Raw genomic sequence first — 26,345 nt, forward strand, 5'->3', positions numbered from 1 at the left:
CCTGCAGTCGTACGGTAGAAAGTGCCGTAAGCGACCCGTGTGCGTGTATGCTCACTGTTGTCATGTGGATCGTAGCCAATGTATAGTGTATAGTGCCAATGCATTATGTTATAGGTATGCTGATGTGATTTGATTGCAGAGTCTTATTTCAATGTTGTCCCACTTGGTCATGGTTGCCGTGTTACATTTCTAGGTTATGGAGGCCTGGTCAGCTGCATTCGGCGTCAGTCTCACGAGGTAATCATCTGCTCCTACAGTCCACACAGTGGCAATGGCTCCCAATTTACACACACCGTAATTGGCGCCCCCCGTTCGACCTTTCATGCTGCAGCCATGGGCAAATTATGCTTGTGGGCTTTCATCGGCCGTGATGTGGCGTGAATGGAGACCAACATACGTGATTACATGATCCGAATTGTATGAAGTTGATAGCCACTGCATGGGTGGAAAGGCCTGCAAAAGTGCTTGCAAAATGGTGATGCCCACAAAACAGACCGTGCCCATATTGAGAATGTGGGGCACCAAGTGTGACTTACACATCAGCGGCACGCGAAAGGACAAAAAGAAACGTGCAAGTTGGAAAGGAGCTAATGCTAAAATGCCGGGTAGCCCATGCCGCTCTATTGGCTGCGGCAGCAGATGCCTGCGTCACCCGATTGCTTCGCAATGCAAGTTACGGCGACTGTCGATGCAAACAGGTGGGGCACTGTCCAATTTCCTTGCGCTGCTGATTGTCGCTCGTTACCAGACTGCCATGTTCGACGACGAAAGTGAGCTTCTCAGCGCATCTCGAAATGTAAATTTTATTTCTGCTCTTGTACGAGAAAGTGCACTGCTTTTCTTCTGCCAATAAAGTCGCACGTCCTGTTCACTCACTTGTGGCTTCTTTGTATGGGCGTCAGTAGACACTTTTTGGTACACACCAGCTACGCGGCAGCCTAGGCAATGAGGCATGCCACATAGCCAGCAGGGCGAGCACGGCGCGTACCAGCGCACGCTACCGACGAAAAACTGCCATATTAGATTTCACTCTAAAAAAATGCACTTCCGCTTCCTGGTTGGGCAGCGCCATCTGGCGTCCGCCCCGCTAAGTTCCATGCGCTGCCGCTGCTTATTTTTGTACCACTGCGGAAGGTGCAGTTTCCCTTCTCTAAAGTTGGTTCTTCATTCTATGGCCATGGGGCGGCCTAGGAAAGTTCGTACTGCCGAAGAGGAGGCTGCGCATCGCGAAGCTAGACTTGCTGCGATGCGGGAGAAACAACGGTAACGACGGGCCGATCCAACCTACTTGGCCAGAGAGGACGAAGCCAAGAGCTGGCGACTACGCGAAGACTAAGAATACGCCAGCCGAGAGAGAGCCAAGCATCGACGGTTATTCCAAGACCCTGCAATGCGGGAGGCCGAGCACGAGCGATGCCGAGCCTGCGCGCTTCAACCAGCGATGCCAAGGCTCGGTTTCAACGTGAGTTCCTCTCATTGGAGTTTGGACAATCCAGCCGAGTGCGCGATCAACGACGGTTTGACGCGAACCTATCGACGCTCAGCACGGTTCGGTCTGTCGAGAAACGTGCACAAGGCATGTGTGTGCTGCGAGACATCTTCCCGGAAGCCAGCGACCACGACGAGATGCGGCTGTGTAGGACCTGTCGAGAAACTGTCCGCAGTTCAGCGTTAATGAGTCTACGTCGCTCAATAAACGGGCATGCTCGCACTCGGTCGCGCGAGCTGGTCGATCATAGAGGATAATAATTGGTGAAAACTACTTGAAGCCAAGTTTCAATCTAGCGGCAGCCAAGTTACAACCTAGCAGTAGCCGGAAAAGCCCCTAATCGAGCAGCTTCGCTGTTTCAAACCTCGTGCGAGCTTGCCCGTTTTTTTTTTTCTACAGCTTCTTAGTTAAACATCTGAACAGTGAACACAACTTAACCTTCTTGCTTGATTTTATCGATTGCACGCCCTTGCTGCAAAACAATTTAACTTCAAAACTGCTTCCACCTTACGAAAAGAATCACTTGAAGCAGTCATATCCACCAATAACATGCATGACATCATTATGAAAATTTTAATATTGTTTTTTGATCCACACGGTGTCCCAAGTATCATGCACCAAGATTTAGAAGTAAGTCAGTGCCATGTAGCTAGACAGTAACAAGGTAATGTTTGCTGTCGCTTGGAGATACTCAGATTATTTTTTGCATTCTGCTGAATAACATCATTACTCTTAATTAGTTAATAAACTTCTCGAATGTAGTAAGATGAAAAGTGTCGATGAGAAAATTGTAGAGCAACATGAAAACCTCCCGATACAGCTACTGTTGCTCATTGTGTGCTACATAAAAGTGTTTTTCCAAGAAAGAAGCCCGCGATTACATGTAAAGTGATTTGAGCGGCCGGTCATGCCGCAATCTTGTATCGCAAAGCTACGCATACAACTTAAATGGGTTCTATTGAGAAGAAGGCGTAGCTCAGAAAATTATCCTTTTTTATGCAGGCTGTGGAAGCAAAGTTATTTAGACATGGCCATGGCCCTCAAGAAAGATGCCGAAGCCACAGCAGTTGACCACGGAAGCCAAGACCACAAGCAGTTGTTCCTCCAGCGACCGTGAAAAGGTCCCCTGGGGCACAAGTCTAATTCGGCGCCACCACCTTTCTTCTGCAGTTTTTCTGCCTACTTAGCCAACTAGGTGGGTCAAAAATCGCAAAGGGAAGGAGAATCAACAGCTTGAAGCATAGAACTTGCTCAATCTCAATGCAGGTTAAGTGTGAAATTCTTCCCTTATCGTTAAGTGTGAAATTCTTCCCTTAACAAAAAACTGGAAATAGATAGTATGATCTTCATATGGACACCTCTTTCCCGCAGAGAATTAGCAGTGAAAAAGGCAGCTTATCAAGGCTTATATGTCGGCCAGGATGATTTGGTGTAGATAGGATAATAGAGACGTTTAGCTTGTACGCTAATCCGGTAAACGGGAGCGGTTTGGGCGGGTTACCGGATGGTCGGGGCGTAAACGTGAGCGGTGAAGCCGCCTGGTGTTGTAGAGCTCAACCAGACAAACGCATAGCTAAAACTGCAGTAACTCACCATATCCTGCTTCGCCACTCGGGCAAATTTTTGGCAGCGGCGTAATTTTGAACACGATTACGCCACTGTCGAATATTTACCCCAGCAGCTAAGCAGAATACAGTAATTAGCGCTGTGGTTGTGTGGTTGAGCTTTGCGCCACCAGCTGGCGCCACCGATCGGGCAGCTCACCTTTACGCCCCCGCTAAACCGGAAAACCGCCCGCGCTTTCCCGGATACCGGACGCGCTAAAAGTCCCTAATGATTATGAACGTTTCTGGTGAAGGTGCTGATAGGAGACTGAATAATCAAAGAGTTTAGATATAGAATTTTAAATCATCCCAATAATTCTTATCTTTGATAGTTGATGCGTGTCTAGCGACAGTGCTTCCTGATACAGTGCTTCTTGATGATTGCTTCTTGCTGACATCATTCTTATGCTGCATAATTCACCCGTTTAAATTCCCCGTTTCTCCCGTACAAGCAAATTTACACTATTCGCAAGAAACCTTGTACATGATTTCCGTGCACATGATCATAGTGTACATGTTACGGCCCTACGTGTCATTTAAATAACAAAAAAGGAGGAGGGGCACTTTCGCACAATGCGTTGGTGGGCTAGTTGGTGCGAATCCATGAATACTTTGTTTAGCGCAAAACGACAGACACAAGAAAGACGACAGGACAAGGCGCTACTCTCAACTGACATCACTTTATTGCATCACTCCTTTATAGACCGCTCAAACAAGAGGAACATGCGCAGTGAGCATGAGCACCATGCGGTGGAGCCACCAACATCCGATCCCAAGAGCGCACTCATGCGACAGAATCCAAAAAACCAAATTCAGCGCTGTACAAGGTTAAGGAAGGCACACTAATGCACTGTGACCCCAATGACTGAATGAAAAATGCTTCCGATAACTCTCGGGCGGTGGTGTCACGGCTCATCTTCAAAATCGTGGTATCACGAAACAGGGGTTTGCACTTGCATGTTTTACAATGCAGAGCCAAATTGGAACCTGTGCCTGTTGGTATGGATTGCTCATGTTCTCTAAGGCGCTCGTTAACACAGCGGCCTGACTGCCCTACATACACTTTGCCACATGACAAGGGAATCTTATAAACCACACCGACGCTGCAATCTACAAACTTCACGTGGTTCTTTTCACAATCATGTTTTTTACTTGTTTTAGAAATACGGTTGCACAACATTGACAGTTTCTGAGGAGCGGAAAACATTACCGGAATTTGGTATCTAGTCGCGACATTCTTTAGATTGTGAGCCACTCTGTGGCAATAGGGCACAACTTCACGCCTCTTGTTTTGTGTGATGCAGTTACTTTTGTGCCGCTTCCCTTTCAGTTTTTGAAGCAAAACCTCCGAGACTGACGTCACCACCACACTTGGGTAACCAGCAGCCTGCAGCCTATTTAACTGTGCAATGAAACTCATGTTCGCAGAGTGATGACAAGATTTCTTTAAGGAAAATTCTAAACATATCAAAGCAATAGCGCGTTTCACAGTCTTTGAGTGCGCAGACGCGTAAGGTAAAAGTTCCTTACGTGCACGTGGCGAGTACATCCAACAGGCGTGGCCTGTTTGTAAGGATAGCTGCAAATCTAAAAACTGGAGTTTACCGTCCCTAGATAGCTCATGTGTGAAAGTTAAACCTTTGCATTGCCATTTGTTGGGCGTGTTGGTAAATTGAAAGCATATTTAGCGCCAGCAAACAAGGACGTAAGGGAGACGCATTGTGTTGTCGTCTCCCTTACGTCCTTGTATGCTGGCGCTAAATATGCTTTCAATTAAACCTTTGCCATTGTCATTGAACAGAGTTAAAATATCAGCTACCGTCACGGAGCATTCGTTGTTAGTCTGTTTTATCACAACAAGAAAATCGTCAACATATCTAAAAATTTGAACCAAGTCATTGTTTAAGGCACTCTTAAGAGCGCGGTCGACAAACGATAAAAAAATATTACAAAGAGCAGGCGCCACACATGAACCAATACACACACCATTTTTCTGGATAAAAAGGTTATTTTCGAACTGGATAAAAGTTGCACTTAAGTAAAACTCGAGAAGGGACATGAAACTTTCCGAAGACAACCCGGTCGCATTGCGAAAATCTACCTCCGCTTTTGTCGATGCACGTCATCACACTGCGAATTAGCTCATCATGTGGTATCGAATAGTAAAGATCTTCGACGTCAACAGAAAAAATGTCGGCTACTGAATGGTTGTCTTCCAGAAAAGAAACAACATCGAAAGAATCCTTTATGCCATAAGGATCGTCAATAGTTAAATGCTTCAACTGTTTTTGCAAAAAGCGGCTAACCAAAACCTGCCAACAGTTGTTTTCACTGACTATTGTACGGTAAGGCACATCCGGTTTGTGCGTTTTTGCAGTGAAAAAAACCTCTAGAGCAAGCACCTTACATTGTTTTACATCTTTCACAATCTTGGTGAGGCCTATATTTTCCAACAAAGAAATGGCTTTGCGTTTTACCTTCTGAGCTTTCTCATTTGCCAGAATGAAGTTCTTGTTGACAGCCTGAATGGCTTTTTTGGTGAAGACCGCAGACGGAGCTCACCACAGGAAAACCCCATGGGCTGTCCGACCTTTCAACAACGCCTGTATGGAGCAGTTCGTCCAGAGCGCTGTCTAGTGCTTTCCTCTTAGCCAAACTCACCGGCCGAGGATTACACTTCCACGGAGAGGCGTCGCCTGTCTCAATTTTGTGCCTGTATAGCGTAGTGCAACCAGGCCGCTCTGTGAATACGGCGTCATATTCAGTCAGAAGCGATGAGAGGCGAGCCTTTTCTTCCCCCGACAAACTGCTTGAGTCGTCCAGCAGCGGGTGGTAGCGTTTGCCCCTCACTGCGGCACAGTCTGCCACCGCAGCGGAGGTTATGGGCTTGGCGGGAGGGGAGCAGTTCCCCGTTGGTAGCAACCTGCGACAGCGTATACAACGGCTGTAAATCAGCCCCGTATGCTGCCATGGTTCGTTCTTGCAGTGGCAGTCACTCACACAGACAGACTCAACCTGTCACACCTCTGGCCCCAGGTTGGGCGCCAAATATAGGGGTATTACTCAGGCTCGCGCGTGCGCACCTGACCCTTCTCTGGATCGCACAGCGCCGTCGGAGCGGCAGTCGCTCGCTAGCACTTTCGCAGCAGCCCTAGCAGTCAGAGCTGTGACCCCTAACCCGCGGTTCGCAGTGAGTTGCGACCACGGCGGGTTCAGGCCAGTAGGGACAGGGTGAGTCTCGACCTAAGGTGTTTATTCACCTTAGAGTACAAATACACCAACAGACAACAACAGCCACAACACATACAAATACAACACAAAACAAAACCACAGTGGCGGAGCATTCCGCACGTCTGGGGTGAAAAAAAACGCACAATGTGGGAACCACAAAAGAGGCTGATAAGAGTTCAGCTCACCCAAAGTGGATCCGCGCTCGGGCCCTGGGGCGGTGAGTCGCACACAAAGGCCGGGCGCAACAGGGGGACGGCGTGCGGCGGTCTCAGCGGCGGATTTGAGATGCGGACAGTCGCAAGCTCCTCCACCGAAAGACAAAGATGCATCGGGGGAATAGCGCTTCTCCCCGAGAGGCGGAGAGGGAGTCTCCCCGGTTCTAAGAAAGGGAAAGGAGGGAACGGGGTGCCTTGGCTGCAGCGTCGCGGCCAGGCGCGAAAAGCAGCGGGAGCGGCGAAGGTGCCCTCTCCCCGCTACCCTCCGCGAGCGAGCACGTGATTAGAGAGTTTTAGCCCAGCGGGTTTACGGCCAGCGGAGCGGTGCGGGCGAGCGGAGACGCGACTGCGCATGCGCACCACGCTGAGGCGGCCAGCGGTTTTTGGCGGCGAGGAGTTACGGAGTCGCCCTCTATCGGAAGCGCCTCGATGCCGTAGTATGAGGGATCACGTGACGCGCTCCTCATAGGTTTTGCTGTCAGCGCTCACTGAAAACACCACGCGCGAGCTCTCCCGGACATTCCTGTAAGTACTTTCGAAACGAGATAAGTTTCTTACTGTCTAAATAATAATCTTGGGCAAGCTGAAAGCACACAATCGTTTACAGCCGCTATCTCTTTACGGACTACGTACAGTGAACGCCACTGCGCGCGGTCGCCGCGATGGTGTCTCCCGAACCGGCTTCTTGCGTGAAAGGTAGGTAAACGCCGAGAGCAAACTATGTGAAATATGTTCTTATAGTGTTTGTATAACTAAATGGAGCGTAATAGAATGAAGCCTCAATGCAGCGATCGCGCAGATTCGCAGCGACCGACTGCGCGTCTGCATGCTTGTCCGCGCACTGTTTCGCTTTCTCCGCGCGCGCGTTTTCGCACCGTGCCATGAACTTTAGGCCGCAGAATATGAGCATTTGACAGTATACAGGCAACCATTGTTGCGTGGGCGCTATCAGAGCTGTTCAAAAATAATTTCATTCGCAGAGACTTCGACGCCTACGGGGACTGTGATGTGCAGTCGCGACGATGCAATCTTTTTTTTCTTCTAAATTCCTTGACCTTTCAATACTATTTCTCGAGTTGCGTCGCACTGTATGCTTATCGGCGTTCTCAGCGTACAATTTCCCGCTGCTCCTTTTTTGTAATCCAGTGCATTAATTCATAACACAAACATGACCATATGCCATGCTTTCTTTAAATGTGCTTCTCACCGCTGCCTTTCCACTCCACTGAACTTGGCAGTATCTATAGTATCGGCAAGTTCATAGACCAAACCGTCATGACATTAGTCGGGCAGCGGACTCAGGCGAGCGTCTCAGTGCACGTTTTGAGAACATCGCAGACCGGGCGCCGGAGCAGAAATCTTCCTCGCGCCTGTGCTTGCTGCATACCCGAGTTGTAACCGATGACTGCCGGTTTTATGTTTCGCGAGCCAAGCTTCACACAGCTTCTTGTCCTGCGGCTACGTGTGAATAAGGCCGACACCGGCCTCCGTTACGTGCGTCCGGCCCTGCGGCACCGAGCAGTAGCCTACCATGTTGCGTGCCTTCAAAGGCAGCCACTACCTATTGTAGTGCTTTCAATCGTTGTAAAGGAGACACTCGAAACGGGAAAATTTCGCCACTAAATGAAAACCGCAGCGTACGAGGGAATTTAAACTCGTTTTCAGCTCGCTTCGGCGCGCCCTAAGCAGCCGACGCGGCCGCTATGTCCACGTGATCCCTCCTAGCACGTCACGCCGACGGTGGCGCCAGCTTTTCCAGTGGTGGAGCTCGAGGCCATTACGGAGCAGCGTTTACGCCCGCTGGAAAGCACTCCCCAGTGGAGGGTATACGCAGCGCGCGAGCGTGCATAAGGGCGCGCGGGCGTGTATGGGAAATGCAAGACGGCTGCCGCGAACATGAACGCCAGCAGTTCTGTATCGAAGACGGCGACTGCCGCGCTGACCCGTACATTAATACTCAGTACATTATTAACAAATAATGCACTGAGAACATGTAATATATCTTTATTCAACATTTCTTGCATAATAAAAGCAAGCGTAATTCAATTTCATTTCTCAGTAACTCCTATTCGAACCACTAGGTGGGGCAGCAGAGCGCCCCGCTCTAAAGTCCCTTGATGATTTGAAAGTAGCGACACTCTTTGAACTCTGCCGCCGCCGCGCGACCTCCTCGCCTCCTCCTCGCCCCTTGTGCGTTCCCCCCGCGGTAACCAATTTTGCCCCCGTTTTTCTGCACGACGATTGGTCTCCCTGCCGTTGCCCTTGGAAACGCGCGGATCTTGAGTTTTGCTTGTGTTTTTCTTTTTCGTTCGCGCCATTTTCCTCCTCAGCACGGCTGGCTCGGCGCCACGGTGTAAGAATAGGATAGGTGGCTGAACGAAGGCCGTCCCGGCGGAAAAAAGTCGTGCATGTATCGCTTTGCCCTCGGCAGATGGCGCCACAGACACAAGGGCCTTGGTTTTGAACCAGAGAAGCAGGACGAGAGTCATTGCGGATGTGAAAAGCGTCAATAAAACGTTCGAATTCGCTTCTTACGGTAAACTAGATGCGTATGTTATTCGAGCTTGAGACGGAAACTTGTTTGCGATGAACGAAGCATACGTTTCACGACATTAAGCGTTCTCCGGGAGCTATGTAGTGCACGCGCTCATCCATGCCGGTATAGGAGCATGGCACAATGAGTCCAGCGCAACGGTAGTTGGCAATACTGATCAGGCTCCTTGACGCTGCAGCGAACTTTGTGAAATATTAGTGGCTACGATACATGACCCAACCACAGACCTTACCATGATGAAATGCCAAAACGTCCGCACGAAAACTAGTTTTACGTGTACTGTAACCTATATAAGCTCGCAGTTAAATTGTAATGGACTGCAAAACAACTTTCCAATGTGGCTATTCGAAGGCCGCATTTTTTAATAACTGAAGTTGAATGTTCTGGTAGAGGTTGTTGTGATGTTAGTGTGCAGGATGGCCTAGCCTTGGTTTGACGGCATTTCCTCCGCGTGAGTCAATCATATGGACGACTGTCATCTAAAAACCACGGACGCAAAAGCAGTAAAGTTTTGAGCAGATTGACATTTATTTGACATGTACAGAGAACATGCCATAAACTGAATTATTCGTACAAGCGTTAATGTTCCATAAACAAACCGGACACTGGCACACATGTCGCGCACACGGGTAAGTTCATGACGCCCATCATTTAATTCAGCACATTAAACGTAGAGTTTTCACCTACTGAAGCTTCGACAGCTTTCGCAGCTCCTTCGACTTATTTTTTGCCTCAGATTTCTGTTGTTTGCAGAACTGCCTCATTCTCATGGCTACATAACTGTGTAGCACGCCAGCCATAACTTCTTCTTTATGGTCGGCACAGGAGAACTGAAACTTGTACTTATCAAGCATGTTTTCCAATGTTAATTCATAGGCATTTCTGAGAGCCGCATGCTTGTGGAATTCCATCTCCGTTGCATGAAGCAACTGAAAAAGACTTCGCTTTGGGTGCAAAAGACCTCCCCTGGTTTTACACAGAACAAGGCTGCTTTCCGGCTGATGATGAAGTGCGCTTTCTTCCAATAACCCTTCACGGCATTTTGCACACGTTGTGCTTTTCAAGTACTTGCGGCATATAAAACCAGCTAAATAATAAATTATGCAATCTGCAGCTGCCGGTGCTTCATGCAAGTTGTCGAACACATGGTCAACTTCCTCTTCAGCAGCAACTAGGCCATCTAGCTTCTCTTTGAGTTGCTTAAGGTGTCCTTCTGACTTGACACTGTCGTCAAAAGCAAGTTTCAAATCTTTGAGCGTGAGTACAGGTGCACCTTGCCGAGATTCATTTTCAACTTGACAGTTTCCAAATTTAGGGGGTTTAATCAAACTGTAAACTGATAACATGTTGTAAAGCTGCAGAAATGTGGGCATAGATGGGTGGTCATTTTGGCCACCAGCCTGTCGGATAATGCCAAAAAAGCGTTCCAACACGTCTTGGTTAAGTTTTCCTGTTAAAACATATCTGAAACCGCACTCCTTTAGCAGGTATCTTGATAGTTCCAGTGCGGACAAAATAGTCACACGAAGGCCCTCAGCGGTTTGCTCGGTTAGGAAACTTGCTCTTGAGATTTTTCCTGATACGACTTCTTTTTCCCATTTATTTAACCAATGCAACGATGAGGCCAGGACCCTCAAATCTCGGCTGCCAACAGTGATGCTTTCCTTTGGATGGTTTCGGTTAAGAGCATCAAAAAGATCATTAAACCTTAGTGTGAATTCTACTGTTGCCTTGACATTTTCGAGCCCTTTTGTGCCTCTCTTCGAGTAGAATTCCAAGCCTTTCGATACACTCAAGCTGAACAATTGAGTGGCCAACTTCACCCGCATTTTTTCGGTCGTTGAAGGGTTGATGTGGGACAGAGTCAATTTGGGGCAAACACGCAAATTTCCCGGCTGTTTAGAATCCTCCATAAACAGCCTGTCAAAATGTGCCCAGTGAACACGATCGCCATTTACGCACAACACTTTCTGTGAAAGCAAACGGTTCCGAACGCATTTCAAAAGATGGGGTGCGTCAGAAAACACATATACGTTGCGTTTTTCATCAACGGGGTGGATGAAGTAGTTCCGGGTATGTTGCAATGCTCCAGTGACGCCGAATTCCTTCCACATCGCACGGTTCGTACTTGCGCCATCACAGACGACTGCGTCGACTAAGGCTCCCGCATCTTCAAGCAAAAATATTGCTTTTAAGACGAGCTGAGCGAGTACAGCTCCCTTTGTGGGGCCCTTGCTTGCAAACACAGCTATCGGCTGAGAGTACTTGTCGCCAAATGACCGAAAGGTAAATACAAGCCCGTGGTCAGCAAGGTCGTCGGGGGCCTCTGAAGAGTCTCCATAATCAGTGAAGCCACTGTATGTCATCGTCTTCGAATGAACTCGAATTTCCTTTCGGACGCGCATTTCGTCGAAAACAAGTATCCCGTGGCGTTAAAAATCGTCTTTAGTGGTCATCTTCTTCTTAAAGGCCGTGAAAAACCTCTTGTCAAAGCCACACCTGACTCTTATCATGCTCAGGTACTTGCGCACCGTCGTAACGCAAGGAAGGGGGAGCACCTCATTATCTCGCAGGAACGAGTATGCAGATGGGCTGCGTATGTGCAACAGCAAGCACATCAGAAGCCAATCCTCTGTGTACCGTCTGCTTTTTTTGTTCGTGAACCTCGCTGCTGCTACGCACTCCTTTACCACAGTCAGCTGAGCACTAGGGAGATCTATTCTGCGTAGTTTCTCACCCAGTTCTTCTTCTGACATTTTTTGCATGTGGATACGAGCTTCTGCAAGCTCCGCCGACATTTTTTTAAAGCGGTTGAGCAGACGATTTTTCGACCTTTTCAGAGCATAATTTGCCCGACGCAGTGCTGCAACTTTGTCCTTGCTCTGGTATGAAGTCAACGGACGCGTACCTGAAGGCCTAAGCCTGCGCTTTCTTTCTTCTGTTCTTTTCTGGTGCATTCGCAGGACGTTTGAAAGGCCAGAACATTTGTGACATACTAATAAGTTCGAGTCACTAGGGTCAAGAACAATAGAGCATCTCTTGTGCCGCCATCTCTGGTTGTTGTCCAGATATGCGCATTTTGTTTCAGCGTGCGGGTACTCCAGAGTGCTCGGTCCACCACTGCACAGTTTTGTCTTATCAACGTGCTCTAAGAAAGCCTTAACGTCATCCATAGTTGTTAAAGTACCTTCAAAGTGCACATCTGCCATTGAAACTGACCTGCCCATCACGGTTATGTTTGCCAGCATATCTTCATGAATTTCAACAATTTTAGTGGTTACGAACGAAGATGCGGTGCTCACTGGCGATAGGCCTGCATCTGACAGTAAACGGCTTACAGGTACTTTGGTGCGCTCCAGTTGGGAGAAGACGACGCTTTTTACTTCTCCAAAGTCGAGCAGGTGGTATCCCCATGATTTTGACGGAAGAAACGACCGTGGTAAATCGCCGAACAAGCTTGCGAACGCAGATTCCAGGGATGAGCTAGGTCCAGCAGATTGAGGCATATTATCACATGTCTGCTCTTCAAACGCATCCATGTCGTGCTCCGGTGCACTCGGCAACGCTTGAAACGAGCTCCCATTAACGCCACCACTGTCACTGCTACACGAGGCTTCTTGCTCGTTACAATCTTTTGATGAAGCGCATTTTCTTTTCGACTGCGACCACGGTTGTCTTTCCGCCGGGCGCTTCCTTGTTTTCACTGTTTTAGATAGGTAAGCCGGGCAGTCGGGAAATCTTGTGGGAACAGCATCGCTCGCCAGCGATGCCTTTCGCGGAGCACTCACCAAGACGTGTCCTTTGTAGTGCGCTGTCCAGGTCTTGGACACAAGGTGAGGCTCGAAGTGCTTTTCGCAGACGTGATCATTCGGCTGAAGGACTCGATCCTTCCTTGGGATAGCTCGACGCCAAAGGTTCAAGCGTTCTTCGTCTTTCGGTGGAGAAAAGAGAGACAGTTTCTCCGTACAGCCTTTGTAACCCGTTCTGCAGCGGGGAACAAAACATTTCTTGCCCATCACACTCACATGTGCACGCCTGACACCAGAAAAAGAAATGCCGAGCCGCGTTGGGATAGGAGCGAGCGGCGCTAACATAACCAATGTAGGCCCCTAACAATGTCGCGCCACCTGTCGGAGAGTGAACAAAACATGCACCAGTGTTGGGCACTGCCGCTCCATGTTTAGCGGCCGCCGTTCGCACACCTATCCTATTCTTACACCGTGCTCGGCGCTTTAGCTCGGCGTAGCGAACGTTGTACGCCGTGTTTCCTGCTATATGTGCTAGAGCTATGCCGGGCTGTTGCGCATATAACTGCAGCAAGAAGCCTGAAGATGGTTATGCCGTTTTTATGATACCACAAGGAAAGCGTGACGGCTTGCGCAGGAAGTAGTGGCTGCATGACAATGGCCGAAAGAACTTTGTTCCGACAAAGAACAGCGTTGTTTGCGAGCTGCAGAGGCGTCTTTCCTATAGCTCGTAGCACAGCATCCCGTAATGCTGCATTTTTTTTTTCATTCTTCCGCTCACCACGCCCACCACGCTCATAAACGCTCACCAGCGTTTATGTTGCGGTTGTCCTCAGTATGCTTAATATTCCCCTCACACGTCGCGAACAGTTGTTATTCACTCGGAAGTGCAGCCTTATAGATTGTGCTTTGCGCCCTGAAAAAATTAGTGGCAAGTATACCCGTGTTATTGCAGGTGATGAGCGTTAGCTAGTCAACATTGAGTTTTTTTGAAGTTTTAAGGCGAAAGCCTTGAGATCTCTGTTTCAAGGTCGCCTTGTAAACTGGAGGTATCACGTGACCCAAGGAAGGTCAGAGGTGACCCAAATCATGTCCGCGCCTGCATAAGAGAATGATTGCCCAAGTTAATTAATTAATCATTAGTGATTGACATAAAATGGATTAGGGAGGATTAATATTAGCGTGTATTAAAGAAGATTAAGGTGTATTAGAGTGCCTTAAGAAGGATTAAGATGCATGAATAAGGATTAAGGTGGGTGGAGGAGGATTAAGGCCGATTAATGTGGATTAAGGTGAATTATGGTTGCTAAAGGAGAATTAAGCCCGATTACGGTGGATTAGGGACCATAGAGCTGGATTAGGTTTGATAGAGGTGGATTAGGGTGTATTAAGGTAGATTGGGACTATTAAGCAAGATTAAGGTGGATGATGGAGGATTAAGACGGATTTTAATGGATCGCGGTTGATAAAGGAGGATTAAGGACGTATATGGTAGGTAAGGTGCATTAGGGGCGGTGTAGATTGATTAGGTTGTATTAAGGTGGATTGGAAGTATTAAGGTGGATGAAGGAGCATTAAGGTGGATTAGGGTGGACTAAGGTGAATAAGGGTTCATTGAGTATTAAGCCCGATTAGTCTACCATAATCCCCCTAATGCACATTAATCCACTGAATCCACATTCATCGACCCTAATCCTCCTTTATTCACTTTAATCCACCATAATCCACGAGAGTCCGCCTTAATGAACCCTAATCCAACGTCATCGACCTTAATCTGCTCTAACTCTCCTTAATCCACTTTAATCCTCCTTAACCAACGCTACTACTTCCTCATCCACTTTAATCCACTTTAATCCGCTATAATCGTCCTTAATTCACCTTAATCCACATTCATCTACTTTAGGCCACCCTTATCCTCCTTCATTCACTATAATTCACTTTAGCCCACCATAATCCTCCTTAATGCACCTTAATCCTTCTAATCCATCCTCATCCTTCTTCATGCGCTTTAATCCACCCTAATCCACTATAATCGTCCTTAATGCACCTCAACACATCTTCATCCACCCTAACCCACCTTCATCGAACTTAATCCAACCTTGTCCTCCTTTATGCACCGTAATCCACTTTCATCAACTTTAATCCACCTTAACCCTTCTTAATACACCCGAATTCATCTTAATCCAATCCTAATCAATCGTTACTTTGCTAATCATTAATCATCTCCTATGCGCGGCTGCACATGCTTTGGTTCGCTTCCCGCCTTTCTTCGGTCACGTGATATTTTCTGTAGCCCACAACGGGACCTTGATACAGAGGTCTAAGGCTTTCGCTTAATAAGCCACACACAAAGGGATGTGTCACAAGCAATACTATATCAGACGCACGAAATAAAGCATCTCATCATGCGGCAGAAAAATTGTCTGGAGTATAGAACTCGCCTCAAAAGCTCCTTTTACATCGGTATACTCCGTTCATACGGCTTTAGGAAAAAACCAACCTCGTCATAAATGTTGCCTCTAGCATTATCAATGCTGCTGTTAGCATTTCTCAAAATTTTCAACCCCACTGGGGCGCGCAAGTGGCCCAAAATAACACGCCTCCATAGAATCCTGCGGCCCGTCCGCGGTAGCCAAGGAGGAATAGAGTGCCGTGCGCAGCCGGCGGGCGAGGAGAATCGAGGAGGAAAGCGCCGTGAGGAGGAGAGTGTCGCTACTTTCAAACATCAAGGGGCTTTACCCCGCTCTTTACCCCGCTCGAGCGGGTGATCCGCTGGGCTAAAATTCTTTTTTCGCGAGCCGCTCCGCTGGCGCAACGGTGAAGACCGCTCCGCTCCGCTGGCCGTAAACCCGCTGGGCTAAAACTCTCTATTATCGCGTGATAACCGCGTGGCCGCTCCGGAGATATCGGGATGCGCGTGCGATCCCCACAAGCTCGAGTAAATACTGCCGCACTGTTCCAGAGTCGGTTGAGCTGTCCGCCAGTCGAGGTAAAGAGAGTTGATTTAAATTAAGATCACTCAGACTGTGCGGGTAGGAGGGCGACCCGGGCCGACGAGATGTGTACCGGACAGCTTGAGGCGCGAGAAGGCGGCATGAAAGGGAGTTCGAGGAAAAAGCGCCGTAAAAAGGACCGCGGTAAATAACGTAGCGCAGCTAAAAACGGCGACAGACGCAAAAATTCAGGGCGCTAGGAAAAGAAAGGTGCGGTCGTCGCCGACGACGTTGGCGCATCAAGAACGTTCGAGCCACCGGTCAAGAAGAGACCGAGAAGCATGTTCTGCGCGGACGCGAACGAAGGGCACGGGGTAGTTATGTTCCTCGTCGTTCCGTCGTTCTTTTCCGAGTGTAGCACGTAGTGCGAAGGAACGCAAGGTGGCAAGACGAGACTAGGTGGTAAGGAGTCACGACGCGGTCAGTCGAGTTGATGAAAGCCTGGCGCCAGGACGCAAAGTGGCAGGACTAACGTCTTGAAGGAGCTGATAGGGTGTCGGTCCTTTTGTTTGTTCCTGGATAGCCAGAATAGCTTACGAACCGCGACCACCTCGAGTACGGCTCAAAAGTATGAGTCAAGTCGCAAACGTTTGGAACGGGAGACTAAGAGAGCTTCCGTAGAAGTGAAACGTGTTGTTTTGTTTTATTCTTGAGCATATGAAAATTTTCGCGATTTAAGATTAAAGTTTCTTTCAATGTGTAAAGTATGAGCTTTGTTTATGTTTTCGTTTGAGAAGCTCCAAGATTTGAAGGATGCGTTTTATGTAAACATTTAGTTTGGCGAGGTGTTAAATAATGAGTATAAAAGGACGTCTTGTTGGGCGAGTTGGTCACAATTCATCTTGGGTACTAGGCGCGAACACACACAAGACGAGACAGAGCGAAGGAGACAAGACAGAGCGCCTGTCCCATATCCTTCCTTGTGTCTTGTGTGTGTTCGCGCTTAGTACCCAAGATAATTAATGAGTAGATAGGCTTTCTTTTTTTGTGTGAGTATCGGTGAGAGGCCTATGATAACGCGCGTGAGTATTAGTTAACCTTCTTTATATTTAGAACAGTTTTCGAAGTCTCTAAGTTGAAGTGCGTAGGTTTTCAGTAAGTGCATCATTTGCACAGAAAAGCGTTCTTAGTTCCATTAGCGCGTGTCCTGTGCGGACGGAAGGAAGAAGAATGTTTATGACTGGGTTGCTCGTGTGTTTTGAGGGCGGCCACGCTCTGACTTCTCTAGTAAGCATGCGTGGAACTAGTTATTAGAAGACTTATTTTTTTAGGGTTCTGCAAAGTGCGTAAGTTACACAAGTTTAGTTGTTGGTTTAAGGTACGTGTCCTGTATGCACTAGAGGAAGAAACGTGAGTAAGCGTGATGAAACGTTCGCGCACGGCACAAGTACGCGTTCTGAATAAGGACCACAGAACTAGTGTGATTGTGATTACGTACCTGTGGAGTTGACCAGACTGTTCAGTGGCACCAGTACGGGCAATAAGTACGCCACTGCGATAGAGTAAGAACAGGCTGTTCGTGAAGTTAGGCTGCTTAAGTTATGTTCGGGTATTGGTGGTTAAGAGCCTTCAGCTTAGTTCGGCGTAAACCTTTGCTCTTGTGCAGCACGATGGTCTGGTTTGGTTAAACTCAGGAGGAACGTAAACGCCCGCTGTGGCGGCACAAAATTTTGGGGTCCAAATTTTGGGTTCCCAGTTGTGCGGCTTACGTTGAAATTTTGATAGGAAGCCTGGTAGGTTAACAGCCGTTTCCGGGCGTTTGCACGCTGAGTGGCATTGTGTTGCCGGGGTCGACTCTTCTGTGCCGCTTGTTGTGAGATGGTTTAAGGCATTTCAAGTGCGCAGTAGTTGCAGAGAGCACAGCCGTATTCTTGCTCGCCAGCCATTCTCTTCCTGTTCAGTGGTTATCAGCACTGGCCAGTCGAGATTTTCCGGGCCATGGAGGAGCTGTTACGATCGGCCTGCAGGGGTACCGACCTGCAAACATTTCTCAGCCCGCTGCAGTTGTTTCGATTGACCTGCGGGGGTGGCGTCCTTCGGAGAAGCGACCTTCGAACCCTTCACGGCCCACTGCGACGAGCCGTTTTGGGGAGCCAACAATGCGCCTCAATCAGAGAACCGGCGACGCCAGCAACGTTAACCGACCATGTACCTCCTTCGGAGAGTCGGCGACGCCAGCAAGGCTAGCCACGTTCGGCGGACCGAGTATAGTTATTTGATTCGCGGTCGCCTTCGCGGTCTACTTGGAACAAGAGGACTCCTGGAAAAGGATGTTTTGCGGTGCGTTTTCGTGGGCCCCAGAATTCGTCACAGTCTGCTGACAGTCGCGGCGGCTACCTGAGGAGTCCGCTCTGCCATCAAGAGGCGGCTGTTTGGGTCAAACGTATAAACCCCTGTCTACGAGGACCCGCTCACCTCAGTGTGTTCAGTGAAACCAAAGTGCGGAGGTAAGTGTGTGAACCCTCCCCTTCAAAGGCCGGTCGACTACGATGAGGTTGGACGCTCCCATTGGACGAAGGTTGAAAGGCAGTTTTCTCTAACCTAGGGATCTAGTGAGGACAGAGGGTTTTTAAGCAGTCGTTTTGTCGGCTGCTAGTCGTGCGTTGTTCTGTGTGCTTCGGGCTTGGTGCTTCAACTTTCGGGCTCCGTTTGGGAGTCATGCCACACTGTTGAAATGTATCTGCTGTCATAATGTAAATATTGTAAATAAATCCCGTACTCCTAGTTCTCGATGGAAGCAAGTTCCTCTCTACAGCCACGTCCCAAGCGTGGTTAAGTTGGACGACGGCATGGGCCAGCTACCACATATTAACGCGATAGCGTTAAGGAGCTCGTGTCGCAGAAAAGCCGGTGTCGTCGGCGTCGGTGTCGGCGTCCGCGGCGTTGACCATGAGCGATAAATCACTGCAGGCACTTCACAAACAAAAAGCAACTTCGAAGATGGGCTGGGTGGGAATCGAACCAGGGTCTCCGGAGTGTGAGACGGAGACGCTACCACTCAGCCACGAGTTTTTTTTCGATGCTTGAAAGGAGTACAAAAGCGCTTCTAGTGAATGCGGTGTTGCCTTAGAAACGTGCCGTAGAAAGTTATACTGCGGTGTATATCGGTAATTACGAGCATGTAACTTACAGAAGTCGCATTTACATGAGTAGCGCAGTACGTTTCCGCAACATTTCTTCTGTGCTTACCGCACACGCAGAGCCATCTTGCGGCAAACACAGAAGACCCCCTCCTCTCAATGTACGGCGCTGCCCCGACAGGTGGCGCGCCACGGCTGTGCGCGGACCTGTGCCAGGCGCGTCGCATGCCCCGACTCCCTCTCCCCTGACGACGCTTCGCCGTTCTCCCACACGGGTTGCAGACTCAAGCGCCGTTCCTTTCTTTAGATTACTATCTATCTATCTATCTCTCTGCCCGTGCCGATCACGACGTTCGGCTGGCGTAGATCGTTTCCTCCTCCGAGACACCGAGTTCTTTGGTTCGTTCCGTTTGCTCAGGCGCACATTTCGTTGCCGCGCCGAACACTGCGTTGCTCGACGCTCACCGTGTCCGATGCGGGGCGCCTCGTAAGTGATCGCTGCGCCGCAGCGCATTGTCTTACACCCCTTGGCGGGTCGACGGGAACGCTGTCGCGTTCCACTCTTGAAGGCGAAGCTTAAGCGTCCTCCAATGTTTTGCATGCCCGACCCCAACTCGTACAACTATTTGCCAGCGGTGGGAAGTTCCTCCCTGCAATAACGTCTGAAGTCTTACAACGCACATTCCGAACATATCAGTGCGGCTTATCTCAACAGATAGCGCACGAGTAAAATTCGGTCGATGCTCGCGCATCCTGGGCAATTTTTCCCCCATAGTAGATTCTCCAAACAATGAATATGCTCTGTAAGACAAAATACGGGAAGCACCTGTACTTTAACGGATATAGTATAGATTCAGCATACAGAGTGTTTCGTTTTCTGAATACGCGTGAGGCACCTGTACTATAACGGTTATACTACATATTCAAGATACAGAGTCTTCCATTTTCTAGATACGAAAGCACTCGTATTTGTATTACGATCTCTTTTACGGCTGTCCGTTCTACGTAAATGACCGTTCTGTATTCACGGAAAACCTTTCGGTCACGCATTAGGAGCAGATTTGCCGTAAAACCAGGGAAACTTGTTTTATAGTGCAGTCCGTTGCTACGCTGGTCCTCTGGTTTTCGCGCCCCGATGCAACCCCTCCGTTCGCGACAGGCTCTTCGAACTGCGTTCAATGTTTGCGCGCCGCGCCCGTGTAATTAAGAACCGCGCACTAGGCCCCGGTCTCATACACGAATCAAGGTTTGGGTACGGGCTAGTTGGTATTCCATTGTTTCAAACATCACTTACAGCGGATACATAGACAAGGGACCAAAAGAATGACGAAGGCAAGCGCTGACTTCCAACTGATTTTTATTTTGAGTAACACGCATATATACTGAGACACCAAGACAAAAGCGCCCCCCACCAAGTATCAAACCGTCATGAGCATGCATTCAAAATTCAAAGGAACCATGACCTCCGCCTAAAATGAATGAGAGGACATGCCAAAACCACTTTCTGATTATGAGGCACGCCGTAGTGGAGGACTCCGGAAATTTTTACCACTTGGGGTTCTTTAACGTGCTCCTAAATCTAAGCACACGGGTGTTTTCGCATTTCGCCCCCATCGAAATGCGGCCGCCGTGGCCGGGATTCGATCGCGCGACCTCGTGCTCAGCAGCCCAACACCATAGCCACTGAGCAACCACGGCGGGTAGAGGGCATGTGCGACCTCAGAAAAAAAAAAACAATTCTTTATCTGTTAATGCAATTGACGGCTTACTAACTGAGTCACCTTCGGCAATCGCTGCTGCTGCAATGATAAGTCTAGTACATTCATTAGAATGCCTAGCTAAGATAGTGGTTTCTTCAAAAAGCGGGATACAGCCGCATTGTGCGCAATGGACAGGTAGAAACCCATCCCGCCCTTTGCGCACTTTATTGCCGTGTTCTTGTAATCTAACATTGAGACATCTATACCTGTCTGCTATGTATAAGACCGACTGCATTTCAGGAGAATCTTGTACACAACACTTTTCGAACAAACTGTATACTTTTTTCTTTGATTAATACTGCAAATCCTACGTTCATACACGAGACGTCATAAACCGGCGTCATACACGAGACGCCCATGGTCGGTGAAACGAGAGCTCACATCGTCACAGCAACGTAAGAAACAGCTCAGAATGTCAGCAAGTATGCTTACTAGTCGTCCAGGCGTTCGTACTGTTGCAGGAAGCGGCGCGTGCGCGCTTGCATAATTAAAAATAATTTCGCGCCGCACCATTCATATGCATGGTGGCGGATTAGCCAGCGAACCTGCTTCTGCCGCTTCGACGGACACTCGAACGTCCTAGCTTGACGCTTACGAGCGGCCGCCAGTGCGTAATCTTCATCGGTAGCTTGTGCTCGACGCCGACTCTCGCGTCTGCTCTCACTGACGTTCTTCGGAGGCAAAGTCACTGATCATGTTCTCCGATTTCGCACGGGCACGTTGCCGTTGGTTACAGTCGTGTCTCCGCTGTTGATGCCTCTCCCGTACTCGGCTTGTTATTCGACCGTGCGCACAATGCGTGGTCTTCCCATTTTTGTTGGAGAGAGAGAGAGAGAGAGATAGATAGATAGAAGACAGGAAAGGCAGGGAGGTTAACCAGAGGCACGACTGGTTTGCTACCCTGCACCATGTGGCAGCTGGGGATGAAGAGAGAGACGGAGGAGATAGAGCACAGTTTCGCGCACAGTTGAAGGTTCGCACCGAGTCTACACACGGTTTCCAAGACCTGTCGACTTGAGGCCTTTCAAGAGCGCTTTCGCGGCTTTCTGTGCCGTCGACGCGTACGGCCAGGGTTCAAGGATCTTCATCACCGAAAAAGGTCTAGAGTCCAGCTGGTTCAGTGCTGTCCGGAGAACTTCGCGCTCGACGTCGTATTGGGGACAGATACATAGGATGCGTTCAATCGTTTCTGTGGTTCCGCAAGAGCAGCACATGAGCGTATCCCCCATTCCAATGCGGAACGAGTAGGCATTCGTAAATGCCACCCCGTGCCAGAGGCGGCACGAAACTGTCGCGTCAGAGCGGGAAATTTTTGATGGCACTTGTAGCTTTAATGATGAATCCAGCCTACGAAGATGACATTTCGGGAGGTTGGGAGAAGACCAGTATTTGTGTGTCATAGCTTTGGTCACAATTATGAAGCTTTCTTGCAGCGTCGGTTCTTGATAAGGGGATTGGAACTGGTCGGGCATCCAGATGAGCAGACCGGACGGCTTCGTCGGCGAGGTCATTACCAGCAATGCTGGTATGTCCAGGTAGCCGCTGGAATATAATTTCACGCCCTTAAGCGATATCTTGATGGTGATCTCTTATTTCATTTGTCGGGTACTCATGAGTCCTATGATACAGGGCAACATGCAGATTCCTCAGTGCTGCCTTAGAGTCGCAAAAGATGACCAAGTTCTGAGGTGTCTCTTGCAGGAGATATTTGACAGCAGCACGCAGGACAGCAAGCTCTGCCGCCGTTGATGTTGTCATGTGGGACAGTTTGAATTTGATTGTGGTTATCGTAGCTGGAGTGAGAATGGCACCTGAAGAGCTGGTAGGCGAGACCAAACCATCATTATAGATGTACAATCGGTACCTGTATGTCTGATTAATAGCAGCGTCATCTGTTTCGGAGCTATTGTTGGGTGATTGGCCTTCTCTACACCCGGAATACTTAGGCGCACCTGAGGCTGTTGGAGACATCACAAGGGTAATGAAGGCCTTACTGATGGTATGTATCCTAATGGAAGACAATCTGTATGGGTGATTATAACTTCAGAAAACGTTGCACGCGGTATCTGCGATGGCAAGAACGCCAAGTGATGATCAGGGACGCGGGAAAGATGATGGATATGCGTTCTGAGACAATCCACAGCAACGTATGTTTGGATGGAATGATCTTTGCAGAGCACGATTGTTGCAGCTGTTGATGCGCAGTGAGGAAGTCCAAAACAAGTGCGCAATGGTGGGCCCTGTAAGCTCTCCAATGAGCGCACATTTCACTAGCACGTACTGGAGAACACTGGAAGGCTGTAGTGCAAATAGCCTATAGGAATAGAGCTCTGTACAACAGAAGCATGGAGCGTACAGATTTGCCCCATGTTTCCCGCACATGAATCTCAGTTCCTGAGCAATCGACAACAGGTTTTTCTTGAGGTACGTGCAATGAGGGCTCTAGGAAAGATGATAATCGATTATTACACCCAAGAATCGATGGGTCTCTCCATAGGTGATTGTGTGTCTATTAGTTGAGGCTGGGTATAGTGTCATAGGTTTACGTTGTGAACGCAATCAATGCACATTTCTCGGTCGATACAGTCAAGCCTTGTGTTTGAAATAAAGTTCACGAGGGCTGAAATGTGCGCTTTCTGTTGATGCATCTTCAAGGGGTGTACGGTAGCGCGATTAAAGGACGGAACAAAAGAAGACACACAGGGACACACACAGCGCTAACTTGCAACAATGTTTATTATCTGTGACTCATGTTGGCTGAGCATATAAGCACTACCTGGTTTTCGGTGATAAACATTATTGGAAGTTAGCGCTGTGTGTGTCCTTGTGGGTCTTCTTTTGTACCGTCTTTTATTCGCACTACCGTACACCCCTTGAAATTGTGTTTGAAGGTACGCTGATGTCAAAGTTGCTGCCCGCTGCAATCGCGCGCGAACCTGAAGGCGAGTTACCGCAGACGTTGCAACTGTTGCGATGGTATACCTCTATAATGCCCAATCCGGTTCTTGCAAACCGTGGCGCACATCTATAAGCGGAATATTTATTGCAAAAGTGGCCCCTTTCCATTCTTAGTATGCTTCACCGCAACAGTCCATGTATGCTTGTCCCTATAAAAAAGCTGTGTTGCGGCGAAGGAAACCAATAAAGTTCGAATTATCTGTCAAACACCAATTTTGAGATCGAAATAACGGAAGTATAGGGCCATAGAAATGTATGGGCGCCGGTTGGGACCTTCGGTCGGGATCGAATTTATGGAAGTCTACTGTATTACGTTGCATCATCTACGTCCTTTCTCTCGCATAGCTCCGTCGAGGACTACCTCACTGAGAGAATCAGTTAAGCAAACCGTGCACTTCGGTTTACTTTATTGCGAAAACCACACGCGCACACACGTTTAAAGCTCTGACGCGGAGATGCAGCGCCAATTCACAGATCGTATACGCTCATTTACAAGGTGCCAAAATGTTGCTGCAAACATTCAAGGTAGTTGTACTTACAGATCAGATACCACACGAGAAATACGGCAACTCAATATCCGAGTTCATCGTGGACATGCGAACACTGATGGCCCACCCAAAGCCGCCGCAGATGCTCCCGTGTCGACGCAATCTCCATGGCCAGAGTTGACTTCGAAAAAAATGCCACGCCGCAGCGTTGCGACGCCGACCTTCGGGCCGTCCAGTCCTCTATGAAGTCATTAGCGCTGTTCTACGTGCCACTGCCATTTTAAATGGCAACTCCTGTATTTTTTGATGTCCACTGATCTCAATAAAGTTCTCTTCGGCACTGATTACCTGTGCCAAACGATACGAGTGCAAGTCACTTAGTTTCCCTGAACATGAAATTTAAAGATTCGTTGAGTGTTTTTTACTGCCCACCCTGTTCTTGTGACGTGCGAACTTACAGCGCCGCTCGCCCAGCAGACGACGAACCGCGTTCCTTCGTCTGAGGGACGACAGCCGACGATCACCGTTTTGACAGATGCTCGTCGCTGCAGGCATTGTTCTTCGGTTTGAAGGCATTGTAGGTGGTAAAGCAATGGGTGGAAGCTGGTGTTGTGCTGACGGTTGCAAGAACACAGCAACCAAGGCAAAGGATGTCTTATCACAGGTTTCCTTCCAGCAGCGCTCTTCGGAAGAAGCGGATTTGTGCTGCTGGGGTCACCGACTGGTCCCCAACTAAAAACGCGTGTGTAGGCTCGGCTTACTTCATTCTGGGATGCTATAATGACAGCGTATACTTGAGGGAAGCTTTTGAACTGGCAACACCAAACTGCCGCAGGTACTTGAAGACGCTGTGTCGACGGAGTTCGTGTACACTAAGCCTAGCCAGCCAGCGGTCACGTGGAGGCGTAGCTGAGGTACGTTATGCCAGAGTTTGCAGCAAGGTGTTACGTATTCAACGTTGCCAAGCGCCGGACTTTTCAGTTACCACGCAGATAAATCTGAGTGACATAATTCAGTCTACCATCGGTTTTGAGAAATCAATAATTGGATAGCTCAATAAATTATTGATTCTAAGTTCTAAATTAATCTAATACCACCAGAAAACCAACAAAATTTGCTGTTTATATGTAAAAATGCGAACGTAGCCCGTTTACACAATCGCGTTCCGCTATTAAAGGGAACATTAAACGACTTCAATTTTTGTGCTAGCTGAGATATACTCACCTACGTTCATGCTCACGTCGACTCACACTCATTCACTCACCTTCGTTCTCACGTCTACTAACACTCGCAAGCACTCACTCACATTCATACCATCACTGACACTCACAAGCACACAGGCACTCACATTCATACTCACCTGCACTCACTCACTCACGTTCACACTCACCAGCCCTCACACTCACTCACGTTAAGAGGAAGCTTTAGCTCGGGTGCTCCTATCTAAATACACGTAAAATGAGAATTAGTTTTTTATCGGCAACCACTGCACTAAATTTGACGAGGTTCGTTGCATCTAAAAGAAAAATTTAATATCTAGTGACTGTTCGTTTCGAATTTTCGAGTTAGGTCGTCAATTTTTTATTAAAGATTGTCAAAAATCAAAAATTTTCAATAAACGAACCTATCAAGTTTACAACTCTAACTCAACAACAAAAAATGATAATACAATTCTGTTAATTGTATTTTATAGTACATCTAAAGTGAAAAAAATTGATATGTTACACATGAATATAAAAAATGTAATAGGGAAATACAGCTTTTGCAGAACTCTTGTAACCAACGTAACAAGCTCACGTAATATGTAAAATGACATACAGAATTTGTCCGCTTTGAATTATCTAATTGATGCCGTTTACAGAACCGCGATATCAGTTCTTTATGGAGAGCTATGAATTTGTAAACTTCGTGCTTCTATATTTTTCAGACGGTCACATATTTGAAAATCTTTTTAAGAAAATTAAAACCCTAAATCGAAATTCCGCTTCCAACAGTCACTAGAATTTACCTTTCTCTTTTAAATGCAACAAATTTCATTAAAATGGCTCCAGGGGTTATCTCATAAAAACGTTTTTGCGATTTACATGCATTTGAATAGGCCGCGTCGGAGTTGGGCTCGAGCTAAAGCTTCCTCTTAACACTCACCTCCATTCACTCACAAGCATTCACTCACGTTCACACTCACCTACACTCAGAAGCACTCACCACGTTTACACTCTCACGCACT

At 48.2% G+C, this 26,345-nt stretch overlaps 1 protein-coding gene and 1 long non-coding RNA gene across 5 annotated transcripts in view; one reads left to right on the forward strand and one right to left on the reverse strand.

Annotated features, from left to right (window-relative positions):
• The window catches only part of LOC135918024 (uncharacterized), a 474,504-nt gene that overhangs the window by 181,930 nt on the left and 266,229 nt on the right, over positions 1-26,345 (reverse strand). The gene's annotated exons all lie outside the window — the stretch shown is intronic.
• Positions 1,177-24,475, forward strand: LOC135918023 (uncharacterized). The gene is made up of 3 exons (XR_010569511.2): positions 1,177-1,462; positions 2,492-2,684; positions 24,172-24,475. It is a non-coding gene; the product is annotated as an uncharacterized lncRNA (long non-coding RNA).

The sequence above is a fragment of the Dermacentor albipictus genome, chromosome 7 (genome assembly GCF_038994185.2).
Source record: "Dermacentor albipictus isolate Rhodes 1998 colony chromosome 7, USDA_Dalb.pri_finalv2, whole genome shotgun sequence".
Classification (NCBI taxonomy): domain Eukaryota; kingdom Metazoa; phylum Arthropoda; class Arachnida; order Ixodida; family Ixodidae; genus Dermacentor; species Dermacentor albipictus.